Below are 25,517 nucleotides of genomic sequence, written 5' to 3'. Positions count from 1 at the left end.
TTACATTAGGATTCACTCTTGTTGTTGTTCGTTCTACGCGTCTGGACAAGCATATCCACCATATTTTTTATTATTTTTAATTGTGGTAAAATGTACATAACATAAATTTATTATTTAACCATTTTTAAGTGCATAGTTCTGTGACGTTAAGTGCAGTTCAGCACATTCACACTCGTGTGCCACCACCACCACCATACGTCTCCAGGACTCGGTCATCGTCTCAAACTGAAACTCTGTCCCCACTAAATGCTATTCCCCACTCCCTGCTCCCCACAATCCCCGGAAACCACCGTTCTACTTTCTGTCTCAATGAATTTGACTGCTTTGGGAACATCATGTAAATGGAATTACACAGTATTCGCCTTTTTGTGACAGCTTATTTCAATTAGCATGATGTCAAGGTTCATTCATGCTGTAGCATGTGTCGGAATATCCCTTCTTTTTTATGGCTGAAAAATGTTCCATTGAATGTGTATACACATTTTGTTTATTCATTCATCCATTGATGGACACTTGGCTTACTTCCACCTCTTGGCTATTGTAAATATAATGCTGCTATAATCTTGTTTAAGTCCCTGCTTTCAATTGTTTTAGGTATGTAATCAGAAGTAGAGGTGCTGGATCACATGGTAATTCTATTTTTAATAAGACGATTTTTGGAAAACCTCCATACTGTATCTACAGCAGATGTACTACTGTATATTCCCACCAAGAGTGCATGAGCATTCCAATTTCTCCACATCCTCACCAACTTTTCTTTTCTTTTTCTTTTTTTTTCAAATAGGAGCCATCCTAGTGGTATGAAGTGGTATAGTTTTGATTTGCATGTACCATCTATTAAAAGAACATCCCTCCAAACAGAACTCAGAGGTTGGTATAACCATATCAGTAAACTATTATATGACAAGTTGTTCACTTCACCCAGGATTTGAGCATTAAAGAAGTAACTAACTGCTAAATTTCTCACTTGAAAAGAGAAATCAATCAAAAGAGAGTGTATAAGTCCATTTCTGTTGCTTATAACAAAATATCTGGAACTGGGTACTTTGTAAAAAACCAAAATTTATTGCTTACAGTTTCAGAGTCTGGGAAGTCCAAAGTCTAGGGAACACATCTGGTGAGGGTCTTCTTTCCTGGTAGCTTTACAGCAATGCAGGGGTCTCACATGGTAGAAAATGGCAGAGCAGAGAGAGAGTGAGACTCTCATGAGCTTTCTTTTTAAAGCCCTCAGAACCACACCCATGACCACCATTATTAATCCATTCACTAGGCATGGTCCTCAGAATCTAATCACCTCTTCAAGACCCCACCTTTCAATTACCATAATAGGATTTCTCATTCTCAACAGTTACAATTGAGAATAAGCTTCAATGACTTAAAACTTGGAGGACACAATTCAATCCATAATGGACAGCATCAATCAGAAGCTGCTGTAGGCAAAATAATGACCCCTAAATGTGTTCACTCCCTAATTCCCCAAACATGTCAATATGTAATTAAGGTACCTATGACTTTGCAGATGTGGTTAGGCTAAAGATCTTGAGATAGATTATCCCAGGTTATTTGGATGGGTTCAATGTAATCACATGTGGAGGCACAAGAGTTGAGGGTCAGAGAAAGAGATGTTAGGATGGAGCAGAAGTCACATTCAGAAAGATCTGAAGATGCTGTGCTGCTGGCTTTGAGAGGGGAGGCATGAGCCCAGGAATGCAGGTGCCTCTGGAAGCTCTGGAAAAGGCCTGGAAGCTATTATATTTATATAGAACTCAATACCCAATGGAGGCTATAATTTTTTTTAATGTGCATGGAATGTTTATACAATTTGATCATGTATCATGAAAAATGTATTTAGCAATGAAGAAAAACACAAATTCTAAAGCTTTAAAGTATTTATGTCCTCTCTAACATAGTGTAATAAATTTTGAAATAACAAAAGGATAGATTTTTTAAAATACCACATTTTTGGAAAAGAAATAACATTACTAAATAGCACTTGGGTTTAAAAGTAAATCAGAAGAGGGTTAAGAAATATTTAGAACTGAACGAAAATGAAAACAAAAAATGTCAAAATTGGTGAAACAATGTTAAAGCAGCTATGAAGAGAGATTTCATAATTTTAAATGTATTTTCCAGGAAGCAAGAAAACTTCAAAAGAAAATAATATTCAATATAAAAATCCAAAAAAAGGAAATTGAATAAACCCAGAGCAACAAGAAGGAAGGAAATAATAAATATAAGGACAAAAATAAATGAAATCTATTACTGAAAAAAAAAAGAAAAGAAAAGATTAAGAAAAAGGAAAACTTTACTTCTTGGAAAGATTAATAATATAAACAGAACTTGAGCAAGACCAATCAAACCAAAAAACAAGCAAACAAGGAGATACAAATAAAATATAGAACTATAACAACAAAAAATCTGCAGACATAAAGAGATTTGCCAAAATCAAAAAAAAGTATTTTAAAAAATTATACATTAATTAATTGTAAAGCATAGATGAAAGACATACATTTCAAAAAATAAATGCTCAAATTGTAACAAGAAGATAAGTTAAGAAAACCAATACCAGTTATAGAAATAGAAATGACAGTCAAATATCTCACTTTATGTGATATGGAATAATTTAGAATCGACTGTAATGAGGGAAGTATGAATACTGTAATTCCTAGAGCTACCACTAAAATAAATAAACAAACTAATAAGTAAATAAATGAGTATGTAGTTAAAGAAGAGGAGGAATTAAACTGGAATTATAGCAACAATGACTTAATTCCACATTAGGCAGGAGTAACTAAGGAAGAAAAACAGATAAGACAAATGGAAAAAAATAGAAAAATGGTAGACCTAAATCCAACCACATAAACAGTCAAATTAAATGCAAACACACTAAATACTCCAATTAAATAACACAGATTATTAGACTGGAAAATAGAGCAAGACCCAACTGCACGCTCTCTACAAGAGACACTCTTAAGTGTAAAGGCACAGGTAGTTTAAAAGTAAAAGGATGAAAACAGTTCCTGTGAGCCATGCTCATAGTAACTGTAGGGAGTTTGAGTGACTATATTAATATCATACAAAACAGATTGCAGAATTAGCCAAAAAAAAAAGAAGGCCATTTTATAACAATAAGCAGATCAATGCATCAGGAATACATAACAATCATAAACATGTGTGCTTCTGGTAGATAACAGAGTGTATCAGTCTATTTCTGTTGCTTATAACAAAATACCTGAAACTGGGTGATTTGTGAGAAAACAAAATTTATTGCTTACAATTTTGGAGGCTGGGTAATCCAAAGTCCAGGGAACATAGCTGGCAAAGGCCTTGGTGGTGGTGACAGTGACCCAGGATTCTCACATGGCAGAAATGGCAGAGCAGAGAGAGAAAGACTCTCATGTACTGTCCCTTTAAAGCCCTCAGAACCATGCCTATGACCACTATATATTAATCCATTCATTAGGGCACGGTCCTCAGAATCTAATCACCTCTTCAAGGCCCCACCTTTCAATTACCGTAATAGGATTTCCCACCCTCGACAATTACAATGGATATTAACCTTCAATACATAAAACTTGGGAAACACAATTCAATTCATATTACAGAGCTTCCAAACATGTGAAGCAATACTGTCAGAACTCAAGGATGGAAAAGATAAGAACTGGAGACTCTACAGCCTATCTCAGTCACTGATAGTTCAACTGGGCAAAGTCAGTAAGAACATAGATGACATGAACAACACCGTCAACCAGCCTGACCTAAATGACAGCTGCTTTGGGAAAAGTTTGGCATCTCCTTGTAAATTAAACACATGCCTACACTATGGCCTGCAATTCCCCTCTTAGAAGTTTCCCCAGGAGAAGTAACAGCATGTGAGCACCAAAAGTCCTGTACAAAAATACTCATGGTGGCTGTATTCAGAATAGCTGGAAATGGAAGTGACCCAGATGTCCATTGGCTGGAGAATGCATTTTTTTTTTTTTTTCTGACTTGTAAGGGGATCACAACCCTCGGCACGGTGTGGTCCGCACCACGCTCAGCCAGTGAGAGCACCGGCCATCCCTATATAGGATCCGAACCTGCGGCCTTGGCACTACCAGTGCCGCACTGGAGAGTGCATCTATACAACACAAAACTATTCAGAAATGAGAACGCATGAAATTTTTTTCTTTTATTTTTTTGGCGGCTGGCCGGTATGGGGATCCAAACCCTTGACCTTGGTGTTATAACACCTTGCTCTAACCAAGTGAGCCAACTGGCCAGCCCCAGAATGAACTTCTGATACCCACAATAATGTGAATGAATCTCACAGACAGGAGGCTGAGAAAAAGAAGCCAGACACCAAAATGCAAATGCTTTATGATTCCATTTACAGTACATCCTAGAACTGGCAAAACTAATCCAAAAATCAAATCATTTAAGTGCTTGCTCTGTGGGTGCAGGAAGGTGCTGGGAAGGGGCCTGAGAGACCTGAGAGGGAAGTATGTGGTCACATGAGTGTGTGTGCTTTGTTCCAAACCCCCTGAATGGTGCATCTAAGTAATGTGACTTTACATAAATTTTATATTAGAAAAGGAACTGCAATCAAATATTGGACCCTAGTTAGTAGGTTTGCTTGTAGCCATGATATGAACTGGCAAAAAGTAAAACAAAGCAAAATCTCACAATAACAACAAAAACTAAAGCATGTTGGAATTAACCAAAATAGAAAAACTCTATTTAGAAAGAAATGGTTTGGTTGTGCAAAATAGGTCAGAATCAGAAAGATGTGTATGTTTGCATGTACACACACACAGACATACATACATACACAAACACATCTGAATATTTTATATATTAATGGGGAAGAAAATAATAGACTACTTGGAAGATATTGGGAAAACATGTTCACCATATGGAAAAACATAAAACAGGCCAGCATCAACCACCAGACAATGAGCAGAGAAACTTTTGATTCTAGCCTCCAGCTGTTGTTGCCACCCAGTCTTCTGAAGGGAGACTGCAGACATGTGAGCAGGAATGGGTCACATCTGCTGAGCTAGAGAACCCCAAAACATAACAAAAGGGTTGTTTCATGCCACTAAGTTTTGGAGAAGTTTTGATAAACACAAATAAAAACCAGAAGACCTATTAACATCATATACAAAGGTGAATTCTACATGAACATGAAGATAAAATCACAAAGTTAATTAAAGGTACTATAGGAAAGTTATCTTTGTGACATAGGATGGGAAGAAACTTCTCAATTACCAAGAGCACACCTATAAGACAAAAATTAACATAATTACATCACAGTTGAGGATGTCTGTTACATGAAGTACACTATGAATGAAGTTAACAAACAGTTGATTGATTAGGAGAAGATATTTATAATTAAAAAGTTAATATCTAGGATATGTGAGAAACTTCAGCAAATCAATATGGGGAAAAAAACAAAAAAAAAAAGACAGGAATTCCAGTTGAAAAATGGGCAAATGATATGATGGTATATAGAATAATGTCCCCCCAAAGATGTCCATGCCCTTTTCCCCCCGAACCTGTGACAATGTCCATGACATGGTGAAAGGGACTTTGCAGATGAGATTAAAGGGATGAATCTTGAGAAGAGGAGATTATTCAGAGTATCTGGGTGGGCCCAGTATAATCACATGAATCCTTGAAAGTGGAAAACCCTTTCCAGATGGGGTGGGAAGGTGAGCAGAAGAAGGAGGAGGGGGGAGTCACAGCATGACAGAGACTTGACTGCCCTAGATGGCTTTGAGGATGGAGGAGGGGCCAGGAGCCAGAGCATGTGGTATTCTCTAGAAGCTGGGAATGATCCTGGCTGATGGTCAGTGAGGAAAGTCCCACAACCGTAAGCAACTAAATTTTGCCAACAGTTCAAATGAGCAAGGAAATGAACCCTTCCCTAAAACTTCCAGAAAGAAACACAGCCCTACCAGCACCTGATTTTAGCCCAGTGAGACCTGTACCAGACTTCTGAGGTATAGAACTGTGAGAGAATACATTTACATTTATAAACTTAAGCCATGAAATTTATGGCGATTTGTAGCAGCAGCAACAGGAAACTGATACAGATATTGTCAATAACTCACACAAGAGGAAACCCAAAAGCTACCGCACCTACGAAGAGTTGCTCTGTCGTAACTGGAAAAGATCAAATGATATAATGATATATCTATTTTCACCCTCTAATTAGACTGGCAAAACTTAGAAAGCTAAATAGTGCCAATTGCTGGCTGGGAAGTGGGCTACTGCTAATGTCACAGCCATTCTTATGAGCCATCTGGGAGAAAGCAGTAAAATTAAATATATGCTCCCCATCGATGCAGCCGTTCTAATCCTGATACTGATCCCAGATCAATTCCCCCAGGGGTGTGTGACTGGTTGAGTGCACAGGTGTTGGTCACAGCACTGTCTGTGATAGTGGGGAGTGGGATGCTGTCTGGAGAAGGACAGTACAATGTGTCCCCACAGTGATTCCATGCAGGACTCAGAAAAAATAGAAGGAATGTATGCACAGCTATATGGATAGGTTTTTTTTAAAAAAAGAACTGAGTGGAAAAATAAACAATGTCTACACACAATACCATTTATGTAAATAGACATAACTATGTGTTTTCATAAGGACATGTTCAAATAAACGTTTTGCCAACACTGTAGGCATGCTGCCCACTTTTCTTGGGCCTTATCATTCCAGGCTCCTAGCCAATTCCCAAGTACCATTGTTTGCAACTGTTTGTCTGCAGACCTTCTCTGCCCTGGAGCAGGGCAAGGTGAAAGTGCTGGGGATCAACATCCCCAGAAGCAGCCTTTAACCAGTGACTGATGAAAGTTGGTGTGTCACACTCTCTTGTCCCTAGGAGAGGCAACACTAGGCACGTGTCCATACTGCCCCATGCTTTCCTGTGGGATTTGGCTCCACTTGCCTATCTTAGTGGTGGCTTGATAATGTTCCCTTTACTGAGTGCCTTTCCTGCCCCATTTGCCTGCACTGTCCAAATGTTCTATTTGTCCTTCCATCCTTGTCTCAATGTCTGCTTAGAAGGGAACCCTATGTAGGGCAAAAGTGCTCACATCAAACACCACATAAAGGTAGAGCATAGGGAATGAGCGTGGGGAATGGGGATAAAAGGAAAAGATACATTATCAGCACCACACTCTCCCGAGTGAGCCATGGGCCGGCCCTAAAGGAAAAGATACATAAAAGCAGACGTGAACTCCTTTTGCTCATCAGTGATGATAGTGTCCATGTACTAAAGAGTATAATGAACTAGATCCTCTCATCTGAGGTCAAAGAACAAAGAAAGAGAACCTGTGATTTCACTGATCTCTCAAGAAGTAGCCAAGGAGGATGCTGGTTTCAATGTTAACTTTTCAATTGTGCATAATTTTTTTTTGAAACATAATTGATTGTATATATCTGTGGGGTACAGCATCGAATATCAATACCTGTGTGCAATATGTGATTCTAAAATGAGGATAATTAGTATATTCAACACTACATAATGTAATCATTTTTTGTCGCCCTTTACTAATTTCTCACTAACTCTCCCTCCTGCTTCCCCTTTCCCACCTCTGGTGAACTCAGTTCTGTTCACTCCTTTCAATGTTTTATTATGATTGTTGTATCTTTCTTTCTTTTTAAAGTTTAAAAAAAAATTTTAGCTCCCACTTATGAGTGAGGGCATGTGGTGTTTCTCTTTCTGTGCCTGGCTTATTTCACTTAACATAATTTTCTGTAAGTTCATCCATATTGCTGCGAATGGCAGAATTTCATTCTTTTTTAATACATAGTATTTCATTGTGTATATATACCAGATTTTCCTTATCCAGTCATCAATTGTTGGACACTTAAGTTGGTTCCAACTCTTGGCTATTGAAAATAGCTGCAAGAAACATGGGAGTGCAGGTATCCATCCCTTCCACATGATGATTTCCATTCCTTTGGGATTGCTGGATCATAAGGCAATTCTATCTGTGGTTGTTTGAGGAACTTCCATACTGTTTCCATAATGGCTACACCAATTTACAGTCCCACCAACAGTGTAGGGAGGTTCCCCTTTCTATACATCCTCATCAGCATTTGTTATTCTCTGTTTTTTTGATAATGGCCAGTTTAACTGGGGTGAGATGATATCTCAATGTGGTTTTTATTTGCATTTTCCTGATGTTGAGTGATATTGAGCATTTTTTCATGTGTCTGTTGGCCATTTATATATCTTCCCTTGAGAAATGCCCATTCATCTCCTTTGCCCATTTTTAAATCAGGTTACTTGGTCTTTTACTGTTATCTTGTTTGAGTTCTTTGTATATTCTGGATATTAATCCCTTGTGGGATTCATAGTTTGCAAATATTTTCTCCCATTCTGTAGGTTGTCTTTTCACTGTTTAATTGCTTCTTTTGCTGAGCAGAAGCTTTTTAGTTTGATATAATCCTGTTTGTTTTTCTTTTGTTGCCTGTGCTTTTGGGGGATTATTCATAGTCTTTGCCCTGTCCTGCTTCCTGAAGTGGTTCCCCTGTTTTCTATTAAGAGTTCTATAGTCTCAGGTCTTATACTTACTTCTTTAATTCATTTTGAGTTGATTTTGGTATATGGTGAGAGATACAGGTCTAGTTTCATTCTTTTACATAGATGTCCAGTTTTCTCAGCACCACTTATTGAAAAGGCAGTCTTTTCCTCAGTGTAAGTTCTTGTTGCCTTTGTCACATATCAGATGGCTGTAAGTCTGTGGGTTGATTTCTGGGTTCTCTCTTCTGTTTCTTGGGTTTGAATGTCTGTTTTTATTTCAGTACCATGTTGATTTGATTACAATAGCTTTGTAGTATAATTTGAGGTCAGGTAGTGTTATGCCTCTAGCTTTATTTTTTTTGGTTCAGGATTGCTTTGGCTGTTCGGGGTCTTTTTTGTTCCACACAAATGTTAGGATTATTCTTTTTATTTCTGTGAAGAATGTCATTAGTATTTTGATGGGGATTGTGTTGAATCTGTAGATTGCTTTGGGTAGGTTATGGACATTTTCACAATGTTAATTCTTCCAATCCAGGAGCGTGGAATATTTTTCCATTTTTTTGTGTCCTCTTTAATTACTTTCAGCAGTGATTTGTAGTTCTTGTTGTAGTGTTCTTTCACCCCCTTGGTTAAATTGATTCCTCAATATTTAATTTTTTTAGTGACTATTGTAAATGGGCTTGTTTTCTTGCTTTCCTTTTCTGCTAGTTTGTTGTTGCAGTATAAAAATATAACTGATTTTTGCATGTTGATTTTATATCCTGAAATTTTACTGAAATCATTTTATTAGTTCTAAGAGTTTTTTTGTAGAGTCTTTAGGTTTTCCTATATACAGGATCATGTCATCTGCAAACAGGGACAGTTTGACTTCATCTTTTCCAAACTGGATGCCCTTTATTTCTTTCTCTTGCCTGATTACTCTGACTAGTACTTCCAATACTATGTTAAATTGGAGTAGTGAGAGTGGGCATCCTTGTCTTGTTCTTGTTCTTCATGATATTAATGTTCACAATGATATTGGCAGTGGATTTGTCATATATGGCTTTTATTGTATTGAGATACCTTCTTTCTACACCTAATTTGCTGATACCCTTTATCATGAAGGAATGTTAAATTTTGTCAAATGCTATTTCTGCATCTGTTGAGATAATCTTATGGTTTTTGTTCTTGATTTTATTGATGTGGTGTATCACATTTTTGGACTTGCTTATGTTGAATCATCCTTGCATCTCTGGGATGAATCTCACTTGAATGTGATGTATATATTTTTTAGATGCTGTATTCTGATTGCTAATATTTTGTTGAGGATTTTTGCATCTTTGTTCATCAGAGATATTGGCCTGTAGTTCTTTTGTAGTATCTTTGTCTGGTTTTTGTATCAGGGTGATGCTGGCCTCATAGAATGAGTTTGGGAGAATGGCCTCTGTTTCAATTTTTTGGAGTTTGAAGAGAATTGGTATCAATTCCTCTTTAAATGTTTGGTAGAATTTAGCAGTAAAGCCATCCAGTCCTAGGCTCTTCTCTGTTGGGACATGCTGATTACTGCTTCAGTCTTGTTGCTTGTTATTGGTCTGTTTAGGTTTTCTATTTCTTCCTGGTTCAGTCTCAGTAGTTTGTATGTATACAGAAATTTATCCATTTCCTCCATGTTTTCTTATTTGTTAGTGTATAGCTGTTTATAATAGTCTCCAATGATTCTTTGTATCTCTGTGGTATTGGTTGTAATGTCCCCTTTTCATTTATGATTCTTATTATTTAGATCTTCTCTCTTCTATTTTAAGCTAGGCTAGCTAATGGTTTTTCTATTTTGTTTTTAGTTTATTTTTATTTTCTCAAAAAACAACTTTTTGTTTCATTGATCTTTTGTGTAATTTCTGGGGTCTCTATTTCATTAAGTTCTGCTCTGACCTTAATTATTTCTTTGGACCCATAGGTCATTCAGGATCATGTTTCATTTTCTTGTATTTGTATAGTTTCCAGAGTTTCATTTGTTATTGAGTTCTAGTTTTAATCTATTGTGGTCTGAAAAGATACTTGAAATGATTTCATTTTTTAAAAAATTCGTTAAGACTTGATTAGTAACTTAACATGCAGTTACCCTGGAGAAAGTTCCATGTGCTGATGAGAAGAGTATATATTCTGTAGTTGTTGCATGAAATATTCTGTGGATATTGGCCAGGTCCTATTGGTCTTAACTGTAGTTTAAATTTTATGTTTGTTGATTTGTTGCCTAGATGATCTGTCAAATGCTGAGAGAGGGTTGTTCAGGTTCCCAACTATTATCATATTTGGGTCTATCTCTTTCTTTAGGTCTAATAGAGTTTGCTTTATATATCTGGGTGCTCTGGTTTGGGGTGCATATATATTTATGATTGTTATGTCTTCTTGCTGGATAAATCCCTTTATCTTTATATAGTGGCCTTCTTTGTCTCTTTTTATGGTTTTTGTTTTAAGGTCTATTTTATCTGATATAAAGATAGCTACTCCTGCTTGTTTTGGGTTTTCATTTGCATGGTATATGTTTTCCATCCCCTCACTATTAGTCTGTTTGTATCCTTACAAGTGAGGTGAGTCTCTTGAAGACAGCATATAGTTGGGCCTAGCTTTTTAATCCAGTCTGTCAGTCTGTGTCTTTTGAGTGGGGAATTTAATCCATTTACAATTAGGTTTTTTATTGAAAGGTACTGTCTTACTCCTGGCATTTTATCAATTTTCATTGGATGTTTTAAATATCATTTCTTCCCCTTTTATTATTCATCTTTACTGTTGTTTTTTTGAGATGGTAAAGTACTGTTTCTTTCTCTTTCTCATTTGCATTTTTGTTCTATGAGTGGGTTTTCTTCTTTTTTGTGTACTCATGATGGTGATTATTGTATTTTGGATTCCAGATGCAGGACTCCCTTGAAGATTTCTTATAGGGCTGATCATTTGCTGATGAATCCCCACAGATTTTGTTTGTCTGGAAAATATACTATTTCTCTCTCATTTCTGAAAGATGGCCTTGCTGGGTATAGTATTCCTGGTGAGTAGTTTTTTTCTATTAGTATTTTCAGTATATCATCTCATTCTCTTCTGACCTGCAGGGTTTCAGTTGAGAAGTCTGCTGTTAGTCTGTGGGGGACTCCCTTCCAGGTGACTTGGTGCTTTTCCCTTGTTGTTTTTAAGATTCTCTGTCTTTGAGTTTTGTCAGTTTGACTATAATGTGTCTTGGAGAGGAACTTTTTGTATTGAATCTGTTTGAGGATCTTTGAGCCTCCTGGATCTGAAGGTCCATGTCTCTCCCTATACATGGGAAGTTTTCTGCTATCATTTTGTTGAATAGGTTCTCAATGCATTTTCCTTTCTTCTCCCCTTCCGGAACACCCATGATTCAGATGTTTGTGTGCTTAAAGTTGTCTGCTAACTCCCTTAGACTTTCTTCATTTTCTTAATTTCTTTTCTTCTTTTCTTTTTGCTTTTTCTTTTCTTTATTTTTTGTCCATAGTTATTTCGACAGGACCATCTTCAAGATCAGAAATTCTTTCTTTTGCTTGCTCTCCTGCTTAAACTCTTGGTTGTGTTTTCTATTTTGCTGACTGAATCCTTCAGTTCCAGGAGGTTTGCTACATTCCTTTTTAAGACATTAATCTCTTTTTAATTTCCTCTTTTATACTATGGATACTTTTTTCTCATTTTGTTGTGTCGTCTGAGTCTTCTTCTCACTCACTGGGTTTCTTTATGATTGTTGCTTGGAATTCCTTTTCAGTCATGTCAAGGGTTTCCTGCTCTATGGAGTATGGTAATTGAGAATTATTTTATTACTTTGGTGGTGTCATATTTTCTTTTCTTTTCTTTTCTTTCTTTTTTTTTTTTGTTTTTGGTATTTCTGGTATCTCTATGTTGATGTCTGGTCATCTGGTAGAGTAGTTGCTTCTTCTGTTACTCTGTAGTGAGCTTTGAGGAGACTTCATCCTGTAGATTTGTTTTATATTGATGACTGACTGGGGTGTTTTAGTATTGGTTCAGGATAGACACAGTAGTGTAGTCTCTGTGTAGGTACCTTGGCCATAGCATAATTCTTTTAAAAAACACATATACTAAAATTTTTGTAGCCTACTCTGACCTTGAGTCCATAAAATTTGTATATGCAAACTAAAAACTAATTGGGCAAAAATTAATATTCATAAGTTTCAGGGTTTTGTTAAGTGGGCATATAACATTTGCACTGATTCAACAATAAACAATTTTTGTTTTAATCTTCTGCCTGATATAGATGTATGAGACCCAGTCAGATGACTATTTGGGTTGAATGCTAAAAGCTTTACATTTATTATTTCCAGAATGGTCAATAACACCCAATATATTGAATGTAGTTGCCTCAACACAACTAAATTAATTTGCTACAAATTGAGTTTAATTTATTGAACTTTGAGTTTTAAACATGATCTCATTTATAAGAACATCTTACTAGGCTGGAACTAAGAAAGGCAAGAAAGAAAATTATCACCACTATGTATTGAAGTAGAGAGTAGAATAATGGTTACCAGAGCCAGGCAAGAATGGGGGGAGGGGGAAGGGAGAAATGGTGGATTAATGGGTACAAAGCTGCAGGTAGACAGGAAGAACAAGTTCTGGGGTTCTAGGCTGACTAGAGCTAATAATATTATATCATATATTACTAAAGAGCATCTTGACAATAATCATGACAAAGAAAAAATAAATGTTCAGGGGATGGATATGGCATCTAGCCTAAGTGAATTGTTGTACAACATATGCAGGTATTGAAACAATGCACTGTACCCCACAAATATGTATAATTAAACTTTAAAAAATTTTAAATCTTATAAAAAGAAAATTATCACCACTTTATTACATGCATTATATGCACAGTTATCTCAAAAGACCTCTTTTAAAATTTGAAATTGGAAGTTTTTCTCTATTTTGTGTCACTTAAGAAACTTTCTGAGACCTTTATGCAAATAAATTTGAAAACATAAATGAAATGGATAATTTTCTAAGAAAAAAATTATCAAAATTGATCCCATTGTGATAGAAAGCTGGGGAATTGTTCTACAAGAATTGGTCAAGGGAAAGTTATCAGAGAACACTCTACAAAATAAGTACCAAGCCCAAATGAGTTTACAAGGGAGTTCTATCAAATTTTAACAGACCAGAAAGCTCCAGAACTAAAAAAATTATTTCAGAAAATAGATTTCTTTTTTTTTTCATGAGGGAAGTATAACACACCTAAAACTGATATAGATTTCACTCACACACACAGAAAATTTTAGACCAATATCATTTATGAATACTGATGTAAAATTTCAAAATAACATATTAACAAATAGATTGTAACAGCACATTAAGAAAATACTAGTCAAAAATCAAGTGAGAATTATACAGGAATGCAAGGATGGTTAGATATTGAGAAATCTATTAATGCAATTCACCATAAGATGAAAAATTGTCTAATTACTTCCATAGATGAGATGATGGGGGAAAAAACTTGACAAAATCCAATAGCCATTCTTGATAAAAGCACTTTAGATCATCTAAATGAATAGATGCTTCCTTGACATGGTAATACCTCATATTAAAGCCAGCATTTTACTAAAAGGGCAAATATTACAGCATTCAGAAGGCATTTATCTAGTATCTCTGTTACTATTTAACATTGTACTGGGTATTAGTCAGTGTATTCGACAAGAAAAAAACTTACAATTCTAACAACTAAAAAAGAAGAAATAAAAGTATCTATAACAGATGACAGGAAGTTCTATACTTGAAAAATCTAGATAATCAATGACAAAGCTAACTCAAAAAATCCAATGATTCAGCAAGTTAGCAGGATATGAAATTAACCTGCAAAAAACCAATAGCCTTCATATACAAAAACAACAATCAAGTGTAATGGAAGAAAAAAGCCCATTTACAATAGCAAGTGTATTAGTCAGGGTTCTCCAGAGAGACAGAATCAATAGGATATGTTATAATTATATGAGAGGGATTTATTAGGGCAATTAGCTCAAGTGGCTATGAAGAAAAGTCCAATGATAGGCCGTCTATAAACCGGCTGCCGGTAGCGTGGCTCAGTCCAAGTCCAAAGGCTTCAGAACCAGGAAAGCAGATGGTGTCCTTGGTGTAAGTTCTGGAACCCAAAAGCTGAAGAGTCTCAAACTCTGATGTCCACGGACAGGAAAGAAGAGTGTGTCCCAGCTCCAGCGGATCGAGAGAGAGCTTCACCTCTTTCCTCTGTCTTTTGTTCTCTCCAGACCCCCTGTGGATTGGATATTTCCCACCTACACTGAGGGTGGGTCTTTCACACCCAGGCTAATCTCTGCTGGAAACACCCTCATGGATCCACCTGAAAAGCCTGCTTTACTAGGTTTCCCAGCATTCCTTCATCTAACCAAGCTGACATCTAGAATTAACCTTCACAGCAAGAAAAACAATAGATAACTTAGGAATAAATCTAACAAGAAGTGCACAAAATTTATATTAAGAAAACTATGAAACTCTCCTGAAAACACAAAAGTAGACGTGTCATATTAAAGATGGTTACAAGTTCTTTGACATGCCTCCCACTGAGAGGTAGGGCTCTACCTTCCCCTTGAATCTGGACAGGCTCCATGACAACTGAATATAGCACAATACAGTGACACTGTACAAGATTTAGGTTAAGAGGTGGGCAGCCTACATCCTATTTCTTCTGACACCTGCTCCTGAGCCCTAAGAAGCCATATGAGTTGTCCTCCAAACCTTTGGAGCTACTGAGGAAACACCCTAGGCCAAATGGAGGATAACAGAGGCCCATCTGAGGCCAGCCTCCCAGCAAATGGGTGAAACTGTCTCGGCTCCCCCAGAGGAGCCTAGGTGACCCCATGCAGAACAGAGCACCACCAAACAGTCATTCATGAATGCCTGACCCACAGACAATGGTTGTTTTATGCCACTGAGTTTGGGGCAATTTGTTATGCTACAACAGGTAACTGAAACAGTAGAAACGAATAGATGGAAAGACATTTGTTGTTCTTGGATAGGGCAGCTCCCTATCAAGATGTGAGATCTCCTTAATTAATGTGTAAAATTAATGGGGCCACAATAAAAATATCAATAAAGTGTTTTTTTGTTTTTTGTTTTTTGGGGTTTTTTTTGCAGTTAGACAAGTTGATACTAAAGTTCATATGGAAAAATACACACAAATAGAAAATACTGAAAAGAAATTACAAGCTGAAAACAAGCTACAAATTCTCTATAATTAAAACAAAATTAAATTAAATATATTAATTAATTAAATTATAATATAATTAAAATTAAATTAGACCAATGTAACAGAATATAAAGTACCAAAAAAAGAACGTATGAAAATTCAGCATAAGATAAAGGTAGTGTCTCAAATGCGTGGAGCAAAGATACAGTTTTAAATAAGCAGTGCTGGGACAACTGGATAGTTTTGGGAAAAGATAACATTAGACCCATTCCTCACACAACATGCATGAATAAAATATGAATGAACCAGAAATTAAAATGTAAAAAATGAGGTTATAAAATTCCTCCAAAACCTTGGTGGAGAAAAAGTTTTCCTAATTATGACTCAAAATCCAGATGTAATGAAAGACGATAAAATTGACTTTTAAAAATTTGCATGGTTAAACAAAAGTAACAACAACAAAAAAACTCCATAAGCAAAGTCAAAAGACAAATGACCAACTCAGAGAAAATATTTACAACATATATCAGAGATAAAAGGCTAATATCCCTAATATATACATAACTTTTAAATGAAAGAAATAAATACATTAAAAATCCTATAGAAAAAAAAATGGGCAAAAGGCATGAACAGATGACTTGCAAAAAATATACACAAAAATGGGCCTTAAACATATAAAAAGATGTTAAACATCATTTATAATAACAGAACTAAAACTTCTTTTAGATACCATAATTTACCCATTAAGTATTCAAAATTCAAAAGCTTGACAATACACACTGGTGACTCTCACACATTGCTGCTAAGAATGCAAAATAGTACTACTCCTATAGAGGGGAATTTGGCAATAACTAACAAAACTACACAGGCATTTCCAACAATCCCTCATCTAGATACTTACCCTGAAGACACACCAATAACATACAAAAATATACATGCACAAGTTTATTAAATGCAACTACTGGAAACTATCTCTCATGCAGCTATGGGAGATTGGTAGAATGAACAGTGATACATCCAAGGCATGGAGTATAATACAGCTGTTAAAAAACATTAAGATCTCTAAGTACTGACAGTTAAGTACAAGATGCAAAGAGCAAAAGAGTAAGAAGCTATCTTTTCGGTAAGAAAGAGGGACAATAAGAAAACATGTATGCATCTGCTAATTTTGCAAAAGACCTAAATAAATAGAGACATTCTATGTGCATGTTTAGTTGTATAAAGCCATAAATTGTTTAAGATGGCAATATTCCCAAAACTGACCTATAGAATCAACACAATACCCACCTGCATTTTTTCTTATAGAAATTGACAATCTTGGGCCGAGCCGCGGCGCACTGGAGAGTGCGGCGCTGGGAGTGCAGCGACGCTCCTGCCGCGGGTTCGGATCCTATATGGGAATGGCCGGTGCACTCACTGGCTGAGTGCCAGTCACGAAAAAGACAAAAAAAAAAAAAAAAGGAAAAAAAAAAAAAGAAAGAAATTGACAATCTTGCTATAACATTCCAGCTGCATTTTTTTTTTTTGCAGAAATTGATAATGTTATCTTAAAATTCATATGGAAATTCAAAAGATTCAGAATAGCTAATCTTGAAAATATTGAAAGGAACAATCTTGAAAAGAACAAAGTTGGAAGAATCACACTTCCTCAATTTCAAAACTTATTAAAAAGCTACAATAATCAAGACAGTGTAATACTAACATAAGGATAGACATATAGATCAATAGAATAGAGCATCTAGGGGAAAAAAAACCCTCCCATTTAAGTCAGTTGATTTTTGACAAGGGTGCTGTATTAGTCTGCCCAGGCTGTCATTACAAAGTACCATAGTCTGGGTGTTTATTTCTCATGATCTGGAGGCTGAGAAGTCCAGTATCAAAGGTTCTCTTCATAGCTTGCAGACAACTGCCTTCTTGCTGTGTCCTCAAGAGGAGAAGAGAGCTCTCATCTATTTCGCTTATGAGAACACAAATCCCATCATGGGAATCTGACCTTATGTAAGCCTAGTCACCTCCCAAAAGTCCCACCTCCAAAAAACATCACATTGGCTTTAACATATGGATTTGGGGGAACACAAACATTTAGTCCATAATAGGTGACGAGACCACTCAAGGGGGAAAGGACAATCTTTTCAATAAATTGAGCTGGAACAACTGTATAGCCACATGCAAAAGAATGAAGTTGGACTCCTTCCTCACACTATACACACAAATAAACTCAAAGTGGATCAAAGACATAAATGTAAGAGGTAAAACTACAAAACTCTTAGAAGAAAATATAGGTGTAAATCTTTGCAACCTTTTGTTAGTAAATCCTTTTGAGATATGATACCAAAAGCACAAACAATAAAAGAAAAAGAAAAAATTTTGTGCTTCAAAGGACACCATCAAGAAAGTGAAAAGACAACCCAAAGAGTGTGAGGAAATATTTGGAAATTATATATCTGATTAGGGGCATGTGCCCATAATATATAAAGAATGCTTACAACTCAACAATAAAAGAACAACCCAATTTAAAAATGGACAAAGGATCTGAACAGACATTTCTCTGAAGAAGATATACAAATGATCAATAAGTAAATGAAAAGATGCCCTAACAACATTAGCCATCAGGGAAATGGAAATGAAAACCACAATTAGATACCACTTCACACCTAATAGTATGGCTGTAATGGAAAAGATGGACAGTAACAAGTGTTGGTGAGGATGTGGAGAAACTCAAACCTTTACATAAACTGCTGATGGGAATATAAAATACTGCAGGCACATTGGATAACAGTCTGGCAGTTCCTGAATATCTAAATATAGAGTTAACATTTGACCCAGCAATTCTACTCCTAGGTGTATAGCTAAGAGAAAAAACAACATAAGTCCACATATAAAATTTGTACACAAATGTTCATAGCAGAATTCTCATAATAGATAAAAAGTGGAAACAACTCAAATGCTCATCAATTAATGAATGGATCAATAAAATGTGATCAATCCATAAATGGGATATTATTTGGCAATAAAAAGGAATGAAGCGCTTACACATGCTACAACATGGATGAATTTTGAAAACATTATGGTAGGTGAAAAAAGACATACAAAAGGCCACATATTGCATGATTCCACTTATATGAAAAGTCTAGAATTGGCAAATCTATAGAGACAGCAAGTATATCAGTGTTTGCCTAAGGCCAGGCAGGAAGATTGAGGGAAAATGAGGAAAGGCTGCTAGTGGGTACAGGATGCTTATTTGGAGTTGATGAGTATGTTCTAAAATTGATTGTGGTGATGGTTTCGCAATTCCATGAATACTAAAAACCACTGAATTGTACACTTGAAATGGGTGGATTGTATCGTATGTGAATTTATAGTTCAAGAAAGTTGTTAAAATAAGTGAAATCCATTACATCTGGAGGGAACAGGATGGAAGAATTAGAGGAGGGAGTAACATTTCTCTGAGCATAGCTTTCTGAATACTTTTGACTTTTGGAATTGTGATATTGTTTCACATACTCAAAAAATAAAATTAACAAGGATTGGGGAAAACTCTACAACTGAATGAAAACAAACAAGTGAACCCAACTGTTTTTCAAATAACATAATCATCTGAAGGAGAGTTGGGGAAGAATGAATTTAAGTAGATTTTGAACATAGCACTTCAACGACATACCCTCAGAATAAAGAACACCTGCACACCAATCTCGAACTCTTCTTAGTAGATTTGTATATATGTATGTCTGAGCGATGTGTAATTATACTGATGATGTTGTGAGCCAGGGTTATCACTGGGCAAGACGGGAGACACAACATGGAGCGGGTAGGCAAGGAGGAGCCATGAGGTTGGGTTGAAATTGGAGGTAGAAGGGTCTGGAAGTTATGATGGCTCACTAGCAGTGAGCACATCTCCTACTCATATCTTGATTTTTAAATACCATCCTCACTAAATACCATCTCACCAGGGTCCTCAGAGAAATGGCTGGATCCTGCACTAAGGCAGAGGAAGAACATGCTGTTGCACTAGAAACTAAGGAAGTGTTCAAAACAATCACGGGTGTAAAAAATGATGTGGAACCAGCTTGAACAGGCTCCTCTTAGCAAATCTGGGACAATTTGAGCATCAACACATATAAGGACAATAGTGGATTATAACCCATTACAAATAGAATGAAGTTACAGAATAAAGAATCCATGAGCCTATGTGGATAATACATAAAAAATGGGAAGAGGGTAAAGCTCTTCTTTACAATAGAAGGTAGAATACCAGCTAATAACTATAGAAGGAATAATGGAGTTAGAAAATTAACATTTGGCAGCTATCACAATAAAAGTTGACTCAGGTGAATGCAAATATAACTTAGCTTCATAAAGGCCGATCTAGTGCAAGAGGCAGTTTTGTGGAGATACAGGACATTTACACAATCTCACTGCATCGCTCAAATCACTTAATGACAAGTGGGAAAATAGTAACTACTCAGTGGAGAACTAGATGATACGTTAATCAGTTCAACAAAGATAACATGACCAGCAGGTGCAAACAGACAAATGCCTCCAGATTTGATATCCCAAGAAGGACAATATTTACACAGGGCTTCAGCCAAAAATGCATAACTTGTATCCAATCCTGACAAAATAACAGGCCAATCCAAATTGAGGGATGTTCTATAACATAACTGGCTGATACTTTTCAGAAATATCAATGTCATGAAAGACAAAGACAGGCTGAGGAACTACAGCAGATGAAAGAATACAAAAGACCTGTGACTCCTAAATACAGTGTGTAGATCAGATACAAAGTATTGACTCTATATTAAATTTCTTGAACTGATAACTAAAGATAAATCATTTATTCTTAGGAAATAAACACTGAAGTATTAAGGGGATATGAAGTTAATTAAGTAAAGGAGAGTGAGAGAGAAATAGAAAGAGAGAGAGGGAGACAAAAAGAAGAGGGAGAGAGAGCATGGAGAAGGGAGGGAGACCGCCATGACAAATGTGACAAAATGCTAAAAACTGGTAATTTTGCGTGAAAAGTATATGGAAGTTTGGTGTTTCGTTTTTTGGTTTTTGGTTCTTTTACTATTTTCTCAGCTTTCCTGTAAGTTTGAAATTAGTCCAAAATAAAAAGAAAAGTTAAAAACAGAAAGAACATGGGACAGAATAATTCACTTTAAACAATGAAGCCTTTTTTGAGGACGCAGCTGCTGAGACAAGAATGTTGATTTTTCTTGAGTTTTTATGGCAGTGGTAGTTATTTTTCAGCAACCAAACCCAGTACTCCCTTGAGGATTTCTTATAAGGGTGGTCATGTGGTAGTGAACTCCCACAGTTTTTGTTTGTCTGAGAAATATACTATTTGCCGCTTCATTTCAGAAGGATAGCCTTGCAGGGTAGAGTATTCTTGGCTGGCAATCTTTGTCTTTTAGTATTTTGAATATATCATCCCATTCCTTTCTAGCTTTTAGGGTTTGTGATGAAAAGTCTGATGTTAGCCTTATTGGGGCTCCCTTATAGGTGATTTGACGCTTCTCTCTTGCAGCTTTTAAGATTCTCTCTTTGTCTCTGAGTTTTGCCAATTTGACTATGACATGTCTTGGAGAAGGCCTTTTTGGGTTGAATACGTTTGGAGATTGTTGAGCTTCCTGGATCTGAAGATCTGTGATTTTTCCTATACCTGGGAAGTTTTCTGCCACTATTTTTTTGAATATGTTTTCAATGGAATCTCCATTTTCCTCCCCTTCTGGAATACCCATGACTCGGATATTTGAGCGCTTAAGGTTGTCTGATATCTCTCTCAGATTTTCTTCAATGTCTTTGATTCTTTTTTCTTTCTTTTTGTCTGCTTGTGTTATTTCAAACAGCCCATCTTCAAGTTCAGAGGTTCTCTCTTCAACTTCGACAAGCCTGCTGGTTAAACTCTCCATTGTGTTTTTTATTTCGCTGAATAACTTCTTCAGTTCGGCAAGTTCTGCTACATTTTTTTTCAGGACATTGATTTCCTTGTACATTTCCTCTTTCAGGTCCTGTATACTTTTCCTCATTTCATCACGATGTCTAGCTGAGTTTTCTTGTATCTCATTCAGTTTCCTTAGAATTATCACTCGAAATTCCTTGTCAGTCATTTCAAGGGCTTCTTGTTCTATAGGATCTAGAGTTTGAGATTTATTAACTTTTGGTGGTGTACTTTCTTGATTTTTTGTATTTCTGGTATCTTTTTTTTGGTGTTTATTCATTGTGGCAGGGGGTTTCACAGTCCACCGGTTTGAGACTATTGACTAACTAAGATGTTGCTGTGGTTGCCAATTTCGTATGGCTACCTCCGTGACTGCTCAGGTGGCCTCTAGTGCCTTGTGTGTGTGGTTGCCTCGGGTCTTGGGCCTCTCCGGGGGGCCACCTCTCTGGTCAGCTTGGACTCCGCTGGGCTGCTGGATCACGGGGCAGTACCGCAGGGTGTGTGGTCTCTGCTGAGCTTCCACTTCCCGTGCAGGACTTCTCCCTGTTCCATGCACTCTGGCCCGCCCGGGCTGCTGGATCACGCAGTGGCGGCCCCACAGGGTGTGTGGTTTCTGTCGAGTCTCCGCCTCACTAGCCGGACGTCTCCCCACTCTGTGTGCAGTAGGCTGGGCTGCTGGATCTCGCAGTGGCGGCCCCGCAGGATGTGTGTTTTCTGCCGAGTCTCTGCCTCCCTAGCCGGACGTCTCCCAGCGCTGTGCACACTGGGCTGGGCTGGGACGTGTCTTCTGCAACCCTCATCTATCAGCCAGGCCTTCAAGACTCTGCTCTGCACCACCTCGCCCAGGAAGTCTACCAGGTTTCTGCTAGGCGCAGACGACTGGTCACTCTGGGTGCCTCTGTAGCACTGTGTAGATCTTTCCAGGACTTATCACCTTCCTCCTGGTATCGCGGTTATTTGTGTACTTGTCTTATCTCCCACACCAGAGCGTGGGCTCCTGGGGGAGGAGCCCGCAGCACACTGTTCACCTTCGAATCCCCCCGGTGCAGACCGACTCCGGTGCCCACCTGCAGTCAGCTCTCCAGCAGGTTCAAGCAAACTCAGGAACGCTCCGACCACACTATTCCTAACCAGAAATCGGTTAAGCGTTTTTCCCTACTGGTGGCCGCAGAGATGGTATCTGCCTCCCGGTAACAGGAAGTTTACCGGGGGCCGGAGCCCAGGGTGCGGTGGAGTGACAGTCGGCCCAGTCTGTACTTCCTTGCCCTCCCAACACTGGCCAGGGAAGCCCCACGCCACCAGCCCTGCCAGAGAACCACGGAGGGAGTGGGAGGGGAGGCCGGCCCGCAGGCCCAGGGAAGCCCCGCGCCAGGGCAAGCAAGTGGGAAGGCTCAGTGAGGAGCTGAGCTGGGCGAGGAGGACAGGCCTGGCCGAGCCGGGCCGGAGCCACCACCACCTGAGAAAATGGAGGCAGCCCTGGGGCTGGTGAGTGGCCCGGTGGGGCAGGAGGAAGCCAGGCGGGCGTCCGCCCCCCGAGCAGGGCCAGGCTGGGGGTCATTCACAGGGCTGGGCCTGGCCAGGCGGCTCTCTCTCTGCCTCCGCATCGTTGCTGTCCCTGTCCTCGGCCACCGCCACCTCGGGCTGCTCACTCGGTCCCGCGGCGCGGCTCTGGCGCTCCCAGGAATCTTCTTTTATGCCGGCCTGAAACCTCAAATCCTGAATAGGGCAGCTGGCTGCTGCAGCTAAGAAACAGTTCTTTTCCTGCTCCACACTTCAAAGCTGTTGCCTGTAAACGAGGCAGCCTCTCCTGCCAAGGGCAAAGTGGCGGTCAGCCCCCACGACCGGCCACCAGCAGCGGTCCTCCCTTAAGAGACGGCAAGAGGAAGGTCCACAAGTTTCCCGGCTGCCTAAGGCCCAGTGGCCGCCTTTTCCACCTCAGCTACTCAGTGCCAACCACCGCAGCCACCGCCATCTTAGGATCCGCCTCACATGCTATTTTTGAAAAACAACATAGTAATATTGTGAAAATTACAAGGGATTTTAACCATTTTCTATGTAAAATTTTGGCAGGAACTTTTCAGGAAGAAAGACTTGACATTTAATAACTTTCTGTAATAACTGAGGATTCTAACTTTGGGTTAATTTTTAGAACCTTTTGTCTGATTTGAAGTTGCAGGTGTAAAACACTGAAGTAATGGGAAATGAAGGCTTTGGATAGATTGGAGTGTAACTCTGAAATTGCCAAATAAAAAGTAGTGTAATGGTAAAAAGAAAAAATACGCAGTGGGAAAAACAATGAATTCACATCGTGTGGCTCCAAACGTAGAAAGAGGTTCTACATCTGTTTCTATGAAGTACAACTGGGAAGCCAGGTCTGCACTCTGGGGATCCTGGCTGGGTTTTCCAGAAGGAAGGGTGTGGTTTCTTTTTCCTCTTGGACGGCCTGCACTCAGGCAATGCCAAGGGAAGGATATACTGGAGTCAATTTTAGACTCTTTGGGTTGAGTCATCAGAAAAAAGAAAATAGAGATTTCTGAATTGTTCACATGATCAGGCAAGTATATTTTTATTACTAAAATAGTAACATACACAATATATTTTAGTTACTTTTGAAAAAGGGGGAAGACATTCAAAAAGAAAAATATTGAATTAATAAACTCTCACATTAGAGCAAAACAGAAACAAATTTAGTAAAGGTAGTGGAGAATTGAAATCATCACTCTGCCTGCATGAAAGTCTGGGTAGCATTTATGTTGATCTACTTTTAGGTGAGCTGAAATCATAACTTTTAGAGCTAGAAATGCATCTGTGGGCTGGATGGTTAGCTCACTCAGTAGAGGGTGATGCTGATAACACCAAGGTCAAGGGTTTGAATCCCTGTATGGGCCAGCCACAAAAAAAAAAAAAGAAAAAAAGTGCTCAGTGGGGCTCACAGGCCTCTGCACCAGACTCCCCCTGCGGCTGCTCCCTCCAGGGCAGACCCACCTCCACCCCAAGACTCCTGCTGACTGCCTGTCACATGGAGGAAAATGTGCTGAATTCTGAACAGACAGATGCCATATGTAAGGCATGAAGCAGGCATCCTGGTTTTCAGGGAACCCAAAGATGGATTAGCAGCCTCAAGCTTCCATCATATTTTGACCCCAGAGAGTCTAGCTCACTTTCAGTCATCCCTATGTCCTTGGCTGATGATTTCCTGGGAGGGGCACCTGATGCACAGTGGGCAGCTCCTGCAAGCCCCCTGGCCAGATGATGCCTGGGACTCTGCCCTTCCTGCCTACCTGCGCTGCAGAGTTGGGTGGGCTGGGATCATGATGCTAAGCAGCCCTGATACTCAAGGGCTGGGCCGAGCCTGGCACCCCCGCCTCTGCCCTCTTGTGACGTGAGAGCTTTCTGTCCTCACTGCTAAAGCCATGGTGGGGAGGAGGTTCTTGTGCGTCTGACATGTACTTGTGTAACTTGCGCCACTGTCTCTGAGCAGGAGGCTACAGACATGGCCCATGCCACCAAGTGAGGACAGAGCACAAAGCAATCCAAGAGGCACAACTGACATACTCTACGAGTGAGCCACTAGTCTGACATTCGTGAAATCTCTGCAATTCTACTGACAGCGGCTTCTCCATTTCGCTTGTCTGTATGAGAACGTTCACAGAGCAGAATAAAAGACTTCTCGCTCAGTAAAACATTCAAGGCATTTTAATAGAAGAATTACTTAGTACAGCATCAAATGATTTGTCAGAAGCACATTAATGTCCACACTCCTGATGTGAAAGAAAAGGCAGCTGATCTTGGCAGACCCCATCGCAGGCTTCCTGCCCATGGCCTTCCAGAGGCTCCAATGAGAAGCTGACATTTCTCCCCAGCAACCTCTGGC

This window comes from Cynocephalus volans, chromosome 1 (genome assembly GCF_027409185.1).
Source record: "Cynocephalus volans isolate mCynVol1 chromosome 1, mCynVol1.pri, whole genome shotgun sequence".
Lineage (NCBI taxonomy): Eukaryota > Metazoa > Chordata > Mammalia > Dermoptera > Cynocephalidae > Cynocephalus > Cynocephalus volans.
The sequence above is the reverse complement of the archived record's forward strand: the minus strand, read 5'-3'. Positions refer to the sequence as shown.